The sequence below is a fragment of the Puma concolor genome, chromosome A1 (assembly GCF_028749965.1).
Source record: "Puma concolor isolate L17-30 chromosome A1, mPumCon1.1.hap2, whole genome shotgun sequence".
In the NCBI taxonomy this organism is placed as follows: Eukaryota; Metazoa; Chordata; class Mammalia; order Carnivora; family Felidae; genus Puma; species Puma concolor.
Window position 1 is genome coordinate 137,697,783 of NC_141667.1, and position 17,006 is coordinate 137,714,788.

The window sequence follows — 17,006 nt, forward strand, 5'->3', positions numbered from 1 at the left end:
AATTTTTTTTTTCTTCTGTTTGTTTGCTTTTTAAAATCCTGACATTTTCTCCACTGGTTGCTGAGATTTATAACACAGATGAAAGAGCTCCTCTAAAATTACTGCCCTTTGAAATCAATAGCACAGTATTTGTAACGACTTTCTTTTTATTAGAGAGCACTTCATTATTATTTTTATTATAATTTTATGGGACAGTCTGGAACAGAATTCATCATTCACTTATTTGAAGTATCTCACTTACTCAGTGGCACAGATGGCCTGATCTGAGGAGATTTAATCACCCTATATTAGGGCTGCCTTGATGCTAAGTAAATGCAAACCATGAGAGAGACAGTAAGGAAGAAGTAACGTACAACAATAACATTGTCTTAGGCGCCGTTAAAAACTCTATGGAAGCTAATTGATTTGAGAACTTGGGAGTTACGGTTTTAAAGCGGGATCATTTTACTTTTCCTCCAAATATTAATATAATAATACTATTATACTATTATAACATATAATAATGCTATTATATATTAGTATAATAATCCTACTTATGAGGAAGGGATTTTGAAGTTTTTAACTATCGGTAAAAAATACATTTTACACGAAGACTCAATACGTGCGCACACACACACAAATATTCATGCACATACGGACACAAAGCAATTTAAGAAGCAGTATCTGTCATTATAATATGGGATTCACTGTGCTTTTTTCTAACCTCTTTTATTTTTTTTTTTTAATGCCAGTCATCATCCACTAAACTGTTTTTTTATAAATGGTCTGGGCCCTTATATGAAAAACAGATTCAGGAGGTTCCTTTGTGTTTTAAATGGAATAATGTGTGAGAGTGCTTAGTGTGGTATCTGACACATGGTAAACATTTGATATTTATAGCAGTTCTTATGAGAAATGTCTTGACTGAATTTTGCGACTTACTACAATTTAAAACAACCAGGAAGTGCTCTGTCTATACAAGCGCCTTCTTCTGAAATTTATTTTTTTCTATGTGTTTTCTCCTATCTTGGATTCAATCACCTGGTTCTGAAAAATTAGCCAACTGACTTGGTATTATAGAAGACCTAGACTGGGAGACGGGAAAACCATAAACTTGAAGGAGATAAATCAGTGGAAGACTGACATTTCCTTTCTCTTTTCAGCTTCCTGGTTCACTGACTGGCTAGATCTTATGTGCATAGTGGGATGTAGGCAAGGAGGTAGAAATGTAAATTCCATAAAACTGCATCTTTGTAAAAGAGTTACAAAAGTCAGTAAACTGTGACCACAGAGAAAGACAAAAGGAAAAAAAAGGATAAAGAGAAGTAGACACACATAGGAAAAAAAAATGAGGATTTCTCTAACTTTTTGTCTCTGTGTTATATCATTCACTTAACTGTTGCAAGCTTGGAAGGAAACTTTTTAAATCTTTTAGCTAACTTGAAGTATCATCATCCTTAATTTATTTATTAAATAAATATATATTTACTGAGAACCAATGTTTCCACCGTAAAAGAACCTACGTTTTATACACGTTTTAATCTTTTTGGTTAAGAGAGGAATTATACTTTCTAAAATGTTAAATGCCTCGCCTGTGGTAAACTAACCACAAATCAAGAAATATGGAAACATGGCGTTTGTGACATTTTCAGAAACTTGTTCTCGGAGAGTAAGAATCTGAAACCCATGACGGCATGAACTTTGAACCAGACTTAGAAAACATTAATCTGGATTACCACAGCTGAGAACCAGGCGAAGTGCATTTTTAGGGAGATCAATAACCAAAGATGAAAACGAAGTGATAAAAGTATACGGTGAAGACAAAAAGAGGGCTTCCTTTTCTTTATTTTTTTAATGTTTATTCATTTTTGAGAAAGAGAGAGAGAGTGTGTGGGGGGGAGAGGGGCAGAGAGAAAGAAGGAGACACAGAATCCGAAGCAGGCTCTAGGCTCTGTGCTGTCAACCCAGAGCCCAATTTGGGGATTGAATCCACAGACTGTGAGATCATGACCTGAGCTGAAGTCGGACACTTAAGCGACCGAGCCACCCAGGCACCCTAGTGTGCTTCCTTTTCTATGCAGACTCGCGTCATTTCTGTCCAGAGGATGAAAAAAGGAGAATTTTTCGTTGACCTTTGCTATGGACCAAATGCTGGTCTCACCCAAATTCTTATGTTGAAGCACCAACTGTCACTGAAATGGTATTTGGAAATGGAGGCTTTGGGGGGTGATTAGGTTTAGATGAAGTCATGACAGTGGGGCCTCAAAGACACATGGGATTTGTGTCCTTGGAAGAAGGAGGAGGAGGAGGAGGAGGAGGAGGAGGAGGAGGAGGAGGGGAAGGAGAAGGAGAAGGAGAAGGAGAAGGAGAAGGAGAAGAGGGGAGAAGAGAGAAGATACTAGAGCTCTCTATTTTTCTGTCACATGAAAACACAGAGAGAAGGTGTCTGTCTGCAAGCCAGGAAGAAGAACTCTCTCTAGGAACCGCATCTCCCAGCCACTCTGTCTTAGACTTCCCAGCCTCCAGAACTGTGAGCAATAAATGGCTGTTGCATAAGCCACCCAGTCCAAGGTATTTTGTTATAGCAGCCCGGGCTGATTGATACATCTTTAGTATCCAGCATTTGATAAGAGTTGATGAAACGTTCCTTGTTCAGCTCTACTGTAGCCATAAACGTCTGAGACGCGTTCTTTACACTGAGCTCTGTAAGGACAAGAGAGTAGTGGTGGAGATGATGAACAGGCCTGCAAAGGTGACGGAGCCTGGCGAAAGCAGGCTGTGGCTGATGAGCGGGTGTGAGTTCTTCAGGTAGAAGTGCAGTCTCAGCAGGAGCACAGAAGTGTAGGTAGGAAGGGGAAAGGTCCAGCATTTTTCCAATTATTAGCTTTTGTTTTATAGTCGTATTTTTGCCCGAAGTGGCCATTCTCTATCCTCAAGTCCTCAGTTTAACAATGCAAGTTAATAGGAGCTCCAGCATAAGCTTCCGGTCATAATACGCTGCTTGATGAAGGTGGGGCTGCCTAAATTAAATACTGTTGACATAGAGGCTTTAAACGCTGAAGCCCAGTCACAGGGATCAAACGATCACAAGAGGAGACGTGTGGGAGAGTTCCTCAGAGGCTTCCCCACTCAGCAGACCTAAAGACAGAATTTCTCCTGTTGACAATCTGATTTGTAAGAGGTCTAAGGTAGAAACAGCCTAGCCACCCCCCAGGGCTAGTGACTTGATCACAAAATGCAAGGGTCACAGTCATCAGAAAAGATGGGGCCAAGCACAGACCTTCACTGCAGTATTTTTTGATGTTGGGCACCCAGACTCTGGAGCCAAACTGCCTGGATTTGAACCGTGGCTCTGTTCGATAGAGTTGTCCGTGCCAACTTCGTCTGGACTTGCTTATCTGGAAACTGGAAATGCAAAACGTCACAAGGTTGTTAGGAAGATTAGATGAGATGATCCGGGTAAGCCCTAGATCAGGCCAATCATTTCTACTCCTTGGACCTAGAATTTCCCACTTCAAAAAACATTCTTGAGGGGCGCCTGGGTGGCGCAGTCGGTTAAGCGTCCGACTTCAGCCAGGTCACGATCTCGCGGTCCGTGAGTTCGAGCCCCGCGTCGGGCTCTGGGCTGATGGCTCAGAGCCTGGAGCCTGTTTCCGATTCTGTGTCTCCCTCTCTCTCTGCCCCTCCCCTGTTCATGCTCTGTCTCTCTCTGTCCCAAAAATAAATAAAAACGTTGAAAAAAAAAATTTAAAAAAACATTCTTGAGAAGAAGGCATTGTAGAACCAAGAATTAAAAGCAGGGGGGAGGGGCTGGGTGCCTGGGTGGCTCAGTTGGTTGAGCATCTGATTGTTGACTTCAGCTCAGGTCATGATCTCATTATTGTGAGATCCAGCCCCACATGGGGCTCTGCAGTGAGCCAGGTGTGGAGCCTGCTTAAGATTCCCTTTGCCACTCCCCTCGCCCCACCCTCCACCCCGCTGCATGTGCATGCATGCGCTTGCTCATATGCATTCTCTCTCTCCCTCAAAACACACACACACACACATACACACACACACACACACACACAAAACAGAGAGTGGAAGGAGAGTGGGAAGCCATCTAGTCCAAGATAAAGAGAATAAAGCTCAGAAGGATCAAAACCCCTGCCTAGGATTACACAGTCATCATTAAAAGTCAAAAGCCAGGGGCGCCTGGGTGGCTCAGTCGGTTGAGCGGCCGGCTTCGGCTCAGGTCATGATCTCACGGCCCGTGAGTTCGAGCCCCGAGTCGGGCATGTCATTCAAAGTCAAAAACCAAAGACCAACCCGTTGGATTTTCAGGGTAATCCCCCAAGCTCTCCTGGGCATGACCTCCACTGATTAGGAACGCTTCTCCGCAAGCTGACGAGATGAGTCAGTCATACTCCATAGACAGTTGTCTGCCCAGACATCCTCTTCCCTTCCTGCTCGTCCATAGCTAGCCTACATCACTGCTCTTAACACATTCTGTTATTGTCAGCAGTTTTGCGTTTTGCTAAAACATCATTGTAGTCTCAGATTCTGCCTAAAGCCTCTCACGTTTGAAGTCTGCAGTTCTCTGGCCATAATTAGGCATCTCATTAATATTGTTGTAGCATGTCTTTCCTGTTTGAGTAGAGACTAAGCACGTCAGTGCCTTCACTGCAGAGAGATGTGTGTATGGAAGTACCCTCTACATCTGCCCTTTCAGAGAAGGCCACCCTGTCGCTTCCTAAATGTGTTTCCTAGGGTTTCTCAACAGTGACTTACTGGTCATCCTGCCCCGTGGGACCATAACCTAATTTATGGGAGAAAATGTAAGGGTTTAAGAGCTCATTCACGCTTCTTGATTTTTCTCTGTCGGCCCAAGTTGCTTTTTAAAATCGTCACAAGTTGCTTCAAAAAAGTTTAAAAGAATTAATAGTACCTGTGTACCTCTTGTTTCCCCCAAGCCCGGTTTTTCTTGCTTGGCTGAGTAGCTTAAGGAAGGATAAAGAACATGTTTTGCTAGAAAACAGTTGTTTCGGTACAATAATTTGTGCGTTATGTCATCTTATAGTGCTGAGTGTAAATTTATCTTTGAACCGTGTTTTATTAACTTTTTCCCCCATAGAGTTACATCAAAAGACTTTCTAAATAAATGATGTGCTCAGGGCTGCTCGTTCTTACATGCATACCAATTACTTCTATTGGTTGCAAAACACGTAGTCAGTACTTTAAACAACCACGATCATATCACAAACTAAAATATTCAACATCTCCATCTCGGTATGCTGTCACCAGGCAGACAACGATTAGAATTGGTAATCAGTTTCACTGCTGGTAAGTTGAGTGGCACTGATGCATTTTATATCCATGCTTATGCCAAACTCAATTAACATTCGAACACAGTGTGTTTCAAACACGCTGACCTAACCTCAGAGAACAACGCGTTTATTTATTTCATGTTAAAAGCTCTTACATTTCATGAAGGGTTGTTAAAGCAGAGATATTTATTGTCACAATAATATTTAAGTTGGAGCTTCTGAAGAAATGCAAAAGTAAATACACTTTAAAATTCCTACTGTAAGTGATGCAAGCCCTCCCTATGGAAGAAGAGAAGAGCCGCACAGGCTATAAATCTTCCGAATTTTAAACTTATATGGAGATCCTGTCTCCTTACAGGTAACATTTTAAATAGCCTAAGGTTCTTGATTGTTTTTGTATACCCTCCCAAAAGAACAGTTGAAATGAATTTATGTTAAGAGTGAAATTTTAGGTTATGTATATGTGTATTTCCCTACTTGTCTATTTATATGCCAGTGTCATCACCAATTATTAATGCATAAGCCAGTGAACTGAATAAGGTTCATATGTGAGATTAAAAAGACTGCACGATGATCTATATGGATACATATGTATGGATGTATGTGTATTTGTGGTGTGTATAATAACCTCTTCATAAACAACATATTAACAGTACATAATAAGCTTCCCCGTGTCAGATTAGTTACGTTTTCAGAATAAGAATGAGTAAATAACCATAAACTTAAAAAAATCAGCACTTTTTTTTTTTTTGTTTCAACGTTTATTTATTTTTGGGACAGAGAGAGACAGAGCATGAACGGGGGAGGGGCAGAGAGAGAGGGAGACACAGAATCGGAAACAGGCTCCAAGCTCTGAGCCATCAGCCCAGAGCCCGACGCGGGGCTCGAACTCCCGGACCGCGAGATCGTGACCTGGCTGAAGTCGGACGCTTAACCGACTGCGCCACCCAGGCGCCCCTAAATCAGCACTTTTTCAGGAAGGATCACCAATGTAACAATACTGATCTGAAGTTTAGATTGAGTATCGACTGTGAAAACTGGGGCAAGGCTTTGCCAACATGATGGCAGAACATCTGGCTAAAAAAATGAATGGTGCTGTTAAGTCATCCATCTGTGTCTACACAGTATGAACAGTCATATACTAAGAAACACTGGGCTGGTTAGCACAGTATAGATAAAGCATCTGAATATTTAAAATTCTCTCCGAGTTAACATCTGGATAGTGGAACATTTTTTTCTGTTTACATCTGTATGTTTGCAAGTTGCAGAGACACAACCCTGATGTACAAGATTAATATTGCATTTCTTTTCAAAAGTTTGCCATTTAAAGCTCATTTAATATTATCTCCTTTTAATCGTATTTGCTGAAACCACGTGGTGTGGAAACACGCATCGATGAAAAGACAGAGGGATGACACTGAAAATCTTTCGTATCTCTGAGTAGATTTTATGAAACATTTATGGGGAGGAAATGGAAAACAACAATATTAAATGTAAGGATAGCATTTCTCTTCAAACCTGTTTCCCTAGGTGAGTCCAGTATTTTGAACTTGACATTGACAGCCAGTATTGGAAGGTTCCCAGTTTGGGGGAAGTAAGTGTTTAACGCACGTAGAAAGAATGTTTTTAGAAGAGGAGGACGAGGGTGATGCCTGAGTGGCCCAATCGGTGAAGCGTCCAACTCGGTTTCGACACAGGTCTTGAGTTTGAGGCCTGAATCTGGCTCTATACTGATAGTGTGGGGCCTGCTTGGGATTCTCTGTCTCCCTCTCTCTCTGCCCCTCCCCTGCCCACATGCTCTTTGTCTAAATAAATAAATAAATAAATAAATAAATAAGGGGGAAAAAAAGAAAGAAAAAGATGAAGACAGAGTTCCTTGAATCTCTTTTATACCTCTTTTATTTTTCTCACATTCTTGATGACCTGTGAGCATTTCCTTTATCATCCTTAGAAGCCAGCCTGGAGAACTTAGCCTTACATACTAGGAGAATATAATATAATTAGCGACAATAGGTTACAATAATATGACAACCTAGAGGGGAGAAGAAATGCTCTGGCATGGTTTCCCCTGTAGTTTTTTTCGTTTCTTCCTACATAGTATAGCTACATTAAAATAAATTATTTTTCTAAAGGTTCCTTGTTAGATGAGAGAAATTTTGATCTACTTTATATGCCTTAAACAAATGCTAATTCTCTGTAGAAAAAGAATTATATTTAAGATTTAATACCAGGAAAAATATTCTTTGTTATCCACTGCTCTTGCCCAGGAGGAAAAAAATATCTCTTTTATTTCTTGTTCAGTAGTGACATTTCTGATGAAAGCATTTGTTTCAGCCAATTTATTTTTGTAGCAAGCTTGATTTTATGTAGCATCACATGGCTCAGTTCAACTGACATCTTTTTTGGTGTGAGCAGGCACATTTCCAGAACAAAACTGAGGCCCAACTTGGGAACTGAATGCAGGTGTCTTCAACTGTACATTTGCAATGAACATCCAGACACCCCACTCATGCTATTAGCATGAATCTCATATAAACCCAAAGCTGTTCACCTGGCAGAAAAGTAACACAACGCTGAACCTACTCTGGCAGAAGATTTTATTGATGCAATTGCCTGGGGTACCCTGGGCCACTATACCCATAAAAAATAATAATTAAGCTGTGGGATGTATTACATTCTACAGCTTAGCACCTGAACTAGGCTCAGAGCATTGATTAATATTTCTATTTGTGTGTCTTGTTTTCTGTCGGGGAAGGAGGTTCCTACAGACCATCCATCATCTTTCATTTCCATTTTACTTTTATTACTGCCTCTATTAAAAGGGAATCAAGAAAGCAATGAAGTTTCTTTTGTAATAAAACAATAGGAAGGCCTATATCCTGACTGTGTTTTTTAGATTGAAATCATGTAGAGTTACTTGTATTTTTTTATTTGAAACTACTAAGCTCTAGTCACGCTGACTCCCTGTAGAGCGGGGAGGTGGGATGTGAATCACACAGAGTCTACAGTTTGTGTTTTGAGTGGTGCTTACTAGTCAACCTCCCATGGGCCCAGGAAATTCCTCACCTTAGCCAGACCCAGTGTCCCAGGGGCATGGACTCCCCTAGGTCTGGAAGCTGTCTTTCCCAGATGACACCTGTAAACAGCTGAAATGTAAAATTCAGACTGCCTGGCACCCTCACAGTCTGCTTGTACTGACACTAACCATATTCTCATGCCTACCTTGTAAGAATGGAGACCAAGTAGAACAAAAATCCACTGTGTGCCCAGCAGTTTTCCCAGACTGTCTAGAGCTCTTGATATAGCAGGGAAAGGAAGGAGTCTGTAGGCTTTCTCTTCTTCATGATGTGCTTTAAAAACTTCCCCTGGGGCGCCTGGGTGGCGCAGTCGGTTAAGCGTCCGACTTCAGCCAGGTCACGATCTCGCGGTCCGTGAGTTCGAGCCCCGCGTCGGGCTCTGGGCTGATGGCTTGGAGCCTGGAGCCTGTTTCCGATTCTGTGTCTCCCTCTCTCTCTGCCCCTCCCCCGTTCATGCTCTGTCTCTCTCTGTCCCAAAAATAAAAATAAAACGTTGAAAAAAAAAAATTTCCCCAATAATCCATATCGTACAACCTGATGGAATTTTTTCCAAGTTCTGCTACATGACAGGTACCAATTATGAAGAAAGCTGTCTTACCTGATAAGTAGTGGTCTACATTCCTTTTGAAGGTGTCCAAGGCATATACCTCTCCAAGGGGAGAGCAACAGACAAGCTTCCATATCACTTCTTTTTTTTTATGTTTATTTATTTTTGAAGGAGAGAGAGAGAGTGAGCACACATGAGCAGGGGAGGGGCAGAGAGAAAGGGACAGAGAATCCAAGGCAGGCCGTGTGCTGACAGAAGAGAGACTGATGCAGGGCTCAAACCCACGGACGGCAAGACATGACCTGAGCCGAAGTCGGACACTTCACCGATGGAACCATCCAGGTGCCCTGCTTCCGTGTCACTTCTGAAGGGTAAGAGTTTCAGCCAAGTCCAGGCCGGCCCATCTGCCCTGTTGAAACCTGGGGCTTGTCACCAGGAGGCCGGAAGTTGGCAGCAGGACCTCCAGAATGAAGTTGGCAGAATGGTAGAAGCCAAACAGTTCAATGAGACAAGGGCAAGGAAAGTTCAAAGAGACAAGGAAAGGGCAAGTTAAATGAGACAAGGAAACAGGGAGCAAGACTTTTTCAGGATCGAGAAATTCTGAATCACCCAGAAAGCCAGTCCTAATAACAACAGCTCCTTAAAAATAACATCAAAAACAAAGCAAAGCATAAATAGCCAGACAGAGAACTTTGTGAGGTCTTCAGATGGGGGCAAGCATCATTGGCAACTTATTGGCTGTTGGGCATAAAAGCAATAATGAAATGCATGCGATTCCTGACATCTACTATTTAAACTCATTTGCCCATTTCTTCCAATCATTAAGAAAGTACTGGGGGTGAGGGGGGAATGGAAGCAACCTGTCAAGGTAGCACGATCACATGTCCCAGTTTGTGAGGACAGTTGCAGATTTTGTCTTTGTCCTTTGTGTAACCACCAAGAGAATCTCCTTTGACTCAAAAAATATTCCTGATCTCAATGACAAACTCCACGGTCACTCTGTTTAGAGGGGTCCAATGGGGAAAAAGAGGGAGGAAACAAGGAGATGGCCATCATCTATTTATTCAACAAATATGTATCGATCTTTTACTCTGTGTTGGTCTGTGGTGATACAGCTATAAAATGAGATGGCCATATCTCCTCTCCTCATAGAGTCAGCCACATAACAGGGAAGATCAACAGCTCAAAGGGAAAGTCAATGTCTGATTAAAATTAATGTAATAGGGGCGCCTGGGTGGCGCAGTCGGTTAAGCGTCCGACTTCAGCCAGGTCACAATCTCGCGGTCCATGAGTTCGAGCCCCGCGTTGGGCTCTGGGCTAATGGCTCGGAGCCTGGAGCCTGTTTCCGATTCTGTGTCTCCCTCTCTCTCTGCCCCTCCCCCGTTCATGCTTTGTCTCTCTCTGTCCCAAAAATAAATAAAAAACGTTGAAAAAAAAAATTAATGTAATAAAGGGCAACCAGGTGGCAATTAGAGAGTGTTACCAAAAAATAATATAACTATTCCAAAAACATGAAATCTAAAAAATGAAAGCTGTAGAAAATAGGATGTGTCATTGACCTTCCAGCCCCGGTAGTGAGATGGGCTCTACTTCCTGTTTGTACTCTGCCTCCAACTTGATGGGAAGGAGTGGGTGAAAATTTCCTTTAATGGATGTCGGGTTCGTTTAATTTGTCAGCCTGTCCACTCGCAAATATGTATTAGTTCCTACAATGCTCAGAGCTCTGTGTCTATCGGGCAGGCAATGAGGTGACAGACCTTATCCTCACAGGGCTGGAGGAGTTGAGTTCTGAGTAGTGAGAACAGTCCCAGAGACTTACAGACCAGCATTACAGAATCCTGAGATGTCAAACTAAGCATATGCAGTTTTCAAAAGTAGTTTGTATTTGAAATATTTAAAAAAAGAATTGTTGTCATCGTGTAAAAAATAAGGCTGTAACTTCTTTTAGGTATCCTTTATAAGTTTAACATCTCGCTATCGTTTTTATGTTTAGGAACACATGGTATGTCAGGGCGTGGGTGGGCATGTATGTCTTTTTGTGCTTAAAGACTTGGAGTATATTTTTCGAGCTCTGGGAACTGACATCTTGGCCCGAACTTCCTTCACTGGGATTTCCTGGCACTTTATCCATTCTGTTTGGCCTCCTGCTGACTATGATAACAGTCAGTACCCTACCCGTTACCACCCACCTACTTGGTGGCCTCTAAGAGATCAGAGAAGGGTCAGCAGGGCCCTAATGCTATCCCTCCATCACCTCTCCCACCATGGTTCCATTAATAGCATCCAGCCTATCTCCTCACCAACCTCTACCTATAGACCCCACGCTTTCCCTCCTGTAACAACATCCCACAGAGCCGGGGTCTTGAGGATGTCCCAAAATTGAAGTAGAGCTTATGATTATCCCACACTACCTTTACCAAATGCTAGTATTAAAAGGAAAAAAAAAATCTACGTGTGACTACACTCCCTTCCCAAAAAGAGGGAGTTATTGTGTAGACTGGCCTGAGTGCCTAAATGTATGATAAACCCCCTGGGTATGAAAGAAAAAATTACATACATATAAAGAGAGCCAGAGGAAGAATTTCAAATCAAGCAACTGATTGACTTCCAAAAGACCTCTTGGAACCAAACTCTTAAAGCCATTCAGTCCCTTTTGTTTTGATTCATTAATCACCAAGCGGCCTTCTGATGTTAATTTACTTTCCCCAGTGGGAGAAGGGTACCTAATGGGTTGACTCACGTATTCCAAACCAGTTAATAGTTAGAATTCCCAGTGTACATTAATAACTTATCACTGTGGCCTGCTGAGAGTGCTGTAGGATTATAACTGCTGTGACTCCCTCCTCTGGGGACTGATGGCCAAGTCAGCCAATTATTGGAGGAGGTGGTGCAGAAGTTACCTTACTTCTCTGCTAGGGCCCTCCCCCCACATAACATTTAGGGATTCAAAAAGCTGCCATGTTTTTCGGAGCCAAAGAATGATAATAGATAAAGATGACTCCTCTTAAAACCGTAGCTGACCCCGATATGAGAGTGAAAATTGGTTGAAGTCAAGAGAGGAAAAAAAAGAATTCAAGCTTGTATTTATCTCTGCATTCCTATAGTTTAGTATAATTTTTCCAAAGTATTGAATAATTTATTTTCCAACTATAATATTTTGCCATATTTACCACCTGTGCTATGAACTTAGATATTTTTCTTTAAATTAACATTAAATTAGGGGCTCCTGGGTGGCTCAGTCAGTTGAGCGTCAGACTTTGGCTCAGGTCATGATCTCATGGTCTGAGCCTCGCGTTGGGCTCTGTGCTGACAGCTCAGAGCCTAGAACCTACCTCCGATCCTGTGTCTCCCTCCCTCTCTGCCCCTCCCCCGTTGCGCACACTCTCTCTCTCTCTCTCAAAAATGAGTAAACATTAAAAAAATTTAAATAAACATTAAATTAAATAACTTTTTTTACTGAGCCAAATTCTGTGACTTCCTTTGGAATTATATGTGCTAAGTTCTATTTCTACAAATCCATGTAAATGTATATAGGCATGATATCTGTGCAATCATTACGCTAAAATCCCCACACATATCATCTGTGGAACACGGAATTCCACTTTAAGGAACATTGGTTGATCTCAGTTCCTGGAAAGCAGAGGGTAGAAGCTGCCAGAGGAGAGGATGACACAACACCCCAGCCTCACTCCTTCAGCACCTCCCAGCTGATCCAAAGCCTCTTTTCCCTTGAACCTGGGATTCACCCAACAGTGACAGAGACCATTGCTTCATAGAACTGTTTTGAATAACAAGAATGGCGAAGAGAGAAAACCTGCTTGCTGTCCTGACTTTAGCAATTCGCTGATAGAAAAGAGTACTCTCGTTTTTCCAAGTTTTTGTCAAGTGTTTTATGTGACAGTGACACTCTTGGCCCCTTAACAGCAGTCTGAGGCTACTTGGAAGATTTTCAAGGGCAGTGATGTATTTCACTGGTCAGTAGAGCCTGTGCCTGAAGAATGCATTTCCAAGACCGTTGGCTCAGGTTAGAGATGTTAGAAATGACCCTGCCCTGAGATTTTTCTCTATTAGATCTTCTGGAAACCTCGCCATAAACAGACACACAGAACACTGGTCTGAAGCTGGGTGGCTTTTATGTGTCTGTTTGGATTAAAACAATGAAAGGAGATTTTGTTTCTTGCCAAAGCCTGCTCTTAATTTCATCAGCCTATACTGCAAACATATATACATGACATTCTGCTATTAGGTGCATTGGGTAGGACAGGGTAGAGATTACAGTTGCCACTCATCACCTTATCATTGCTGATACCTCCTGCCTATCAAGCCGACCAATGCCATTTTCCTATGCAAAGGAGAGATTATTTGGAGGATCATTCGCATTTCATCAAGAGACTATCAATTTGTCGGTTGCAATGGTGATGTTGGTTGACTGATCATGCCACAAAAGAACATTAAAAACCTTTAATGCTTTATCAAAGTTGTTTATAACCCAAATATTTGCACAAAAGGCCGGTCTGTCTCTTGGAGAATACAAACATTTGTTTTAAAAGGGGAATCTCAAACTGCAAAATGAACAGTAAAAGGTAGAATTGAGCTAGAAATGAACATGACAAGGTGCAATATTCATTGTGTGTATCAGATTTAATTTCGCATAAGAAATGAACTTCTTCAGCTTATTTTTTAATTAGCTTAAGCAAGTGCATTCAGGAGCCAATAACACAGACTTGCGGGAACTGAATTACTGAAAGGGTTCAGAGCCCGGGCTCTAAATCACAGGCCTTGAGCTGATCTCATAATTAACACCGAGCTGAAGCCCTGCATCGAATGCTGCGGAAATACCTTTGCCAAAGAGCGGATGGGGAACACAGCAATCGTTATACCCAGGCAGTAGCATCTCAGGGACTACAAAGCCTCGCCGAACATTGGGAAGTCGGTTACATCAATGCGCTAAGCAGTTAATGTCCTGTCAGGCACATCTGTGTTTACTACCATCAGATAGTCCCAGCTGTTCACATTGCCTCTGTTTGATGGTCATTCTGGGACCTGCGTGATGTTGAGAAGCTTGTTATTAGAGAAGTAAATTCCTTACTGAAGATTGATCAAGGAAGGATGTAAACTCCAGGATGCTGGAGTTGGTTCATAAAGTTGAGGACATAGACGTGTACTGGCAATTACAGAAGATGAATTTATTTAGGACTCTTGATCAAGGCTTTTAGGGGTCTGTTATTGCTTTGGTTTAAATTATGCTTTCAAATCATTCCTGTAGTCAGGTTCTTTTAGGGCACCTCAAATAGATATAAACCATTCCCTTCCTGTGGGCCCTGGAAGCAGGCAGGTGCATTGCGACTATACAGATAAGGAACAAAGAGCCATTGAGATGCCAAGAGCAACCTTTCAATCAAACAGCTTTCTGCCGAGGCCAGGTGCTGTGGATTTAGAAGAGGAAAGGTAACGTGTCTGTGCTGGGGGGTGGGGTTCTGTTTGCTTCTCACAGATCTGCTCTCTGCCCTTCTGTACCGTGCTCAGGGGGCATCTCAGGATTCTGAGCTCTCAGGCTTCCCCCTCTGGCTCCGCTGCTGGGGTTCCACGGCAGGAGAGGCAAGGGAGGTAAGAACACCCTCTCCTCCTCTCTGGCCTGTCTGCTTCCACCTGACTGCTCTGAAAGGTCACAGAGCAAGGGCTCTGGACTCCTTGCTTTCAGCTTTCTTTGAGCTTAGGGTGGTAACAGCCACTCATTTACTATCCCAGATGCCGTACCACCCCTTGCCAGCGTCTTTCTTCCTCCTTTAAAGCCTCTTTGAACTGTCCTAGCTTGAGTGTGCCATCTTGTTAGGACCCTGGTGGACGTAACATCCCCTGCCCCAAATGAGCTCACAGGCTCTTTGTTTGGTGGAAAGCGCGAACGCTACATAAACGCTCAGAGGACAGATCAAGACTTGGGTTATCCTACGAGTAACACCCCCCAGCCCACACAGACCCTGATACTTCACCAGGGGACAAGGTCATAAAGTCTCTGTCTTTTCCTCTGAGTTCCTCCTGCTTTCCCAGGGTGCACTTGCAAGATAGACGCAAAGGACAAAAGACTGAGACGTCAGCCTCACTTTCAAGAGTTGGACATAGTCTTTTACAAACGTTTGCCATCAATTCGAGGGGTTTTCCATCCCATTTCCACTCCGCTGTGCTCTCAGACTTTCCCCAGGCAGCTTCCCAAGAGTACCTGGCCAGGGAAGTCCTCTGGACAAGAGATAAAATCTGCTGTGGCCCAAAATGTTCTGATCCATGCAAACACTATACATCGTTTTTACTGTTAAACTCAGAAATAGTCAAGCTTAGACTCTCTAACTATGGCTTAAACTGTAGTTGGCCATTTTGGTGCACCCAAGCACTGGTTAGAGAGTTGGGTAAAGCAACTTAGCATAAATGCAGAAGTCCCACACCAAGTGAGGATGGACAACCACATTTCTACTCATGCAGTTATATATCTGGGGGTAGGATTTGGTCTCAGCCATTAACCAAAGTGAAATTTAAAGAAGAGTGCGAAGAAGGAAATGCTAAGCAGTGGTCGTTGTTGCCTTTTCAATAAAACTTTTATTGCTCAGGATGAAGGACTTGTATCTCTCCTGGAGAGTGACTCAGCAAAGTTAACTGGCTCAGAATCCTCTAAAAGCTCCCACTGGGTTAAAAGAAGAACTCTTAGCTGCTCCGTGCTGCCTTTATTTCTGGCTATGGACCACCTTCGTGGAATGACTCAAGGTCTCCACAGGTACAGCAATTTCTTTTTTGGCAACTTTATTGTCAGACAATCTGCCTTCTGGGTATGTTGTTATCGCTGTAGTCAATTGATGTTCTGACATTGTTCTTGGCAGGCTTGGTTTTCCAGGGCAGTGCTTGGGGAAAACCCATGAAAACCTGGCACCGTTTTATGCACTTTTCCTTCTTGTGTATTGCATTATGCAAGAATAGAGATGGGAAAATACTTTTCAAAAACATGGCACCAGTGGATGGAGAAAAGGAGTAACATCAGTCTATAAAACTCTGTCATTGCCAGGCGGTCCCATGAGGAAGAGCTCTGCAGTGTATGAAGTTTTGGCACAGAGCTGAAATTGTTTGCTTTTCTCTTAATCTCAGGTAGCAGATTGACCAAATTTAACTCCTATCAAAACTCAGATGTGCAAAGAAAACATCAATACTTTATTTTGTCTTAAGCTGATCTGAGCTTCCAACCCTGTCACTATCTAAGCACCCCCACACCTCTATCCTCTGCCAACTCCCCCATCTCCCACCTACTGATTAACAGGAAAAAACTTGGTAAACATGTGATCCTGTTTAAAGCATAATCCATTTGGATAATTGAAACACCCCAGTTAGGGTGTTTAGTCTTTTGACTGAACACGTTTTCCTCTGAGGTAACGCCCATTCCGTGTCTTTCCTTATGGTGTTATCTGGGCACCTTGGTTGACTGAGGTAACTTATGAAACTTTCCAAGAGTAGAGAATAGTTAGAGTCCTTCTACCCAAGCTTCCTGCCCCTTATCATCCCTGTGCTGCTTGCTCTAAAGGTATTAATAGCTAAAGTCTGTGGCTGGGTCACTTGTGATTTTGACTGAGTTCTGCTGGGGCCTGTTAGCACTCTCTTACAGTTTTGACCTCATTTGGGTTTGTGCTCTTTCTGTTGACTTCTTTGAGACATGGCTATAACGTCCATTTGGCCCCATTTTGGTTATCCTCAACTGTCCATGCCAGAGAACCATGTTTTCTCATATAAGCAATCCCTCTAGCCTCTTCTCTGGTGAAACCCTACCACATCTTCCGTGCACACCACTTAAGAACCAGGGGATGCTTGGGAAAGCTAAGTATCAGGTGTTCCCTCTGCCTGGGCCTGGTATATCACTGGGTCGATGTGATTTATCCTTGACTGGGGTGAGAAAGTCTCTCAAAGTCACAAATGTAGTTAAGGGCAAGAAACGATGTTCTCAGTAGTCCTGTCAATGTGTTATGCAAGCCTTCTTTTCTCCAAGATGATGACCAAAAAGGAAAACTCAGGAGACAAATACATGGCTATATAACTCTCCTTTGTACCCTCTTCTGTGTCTCTTCA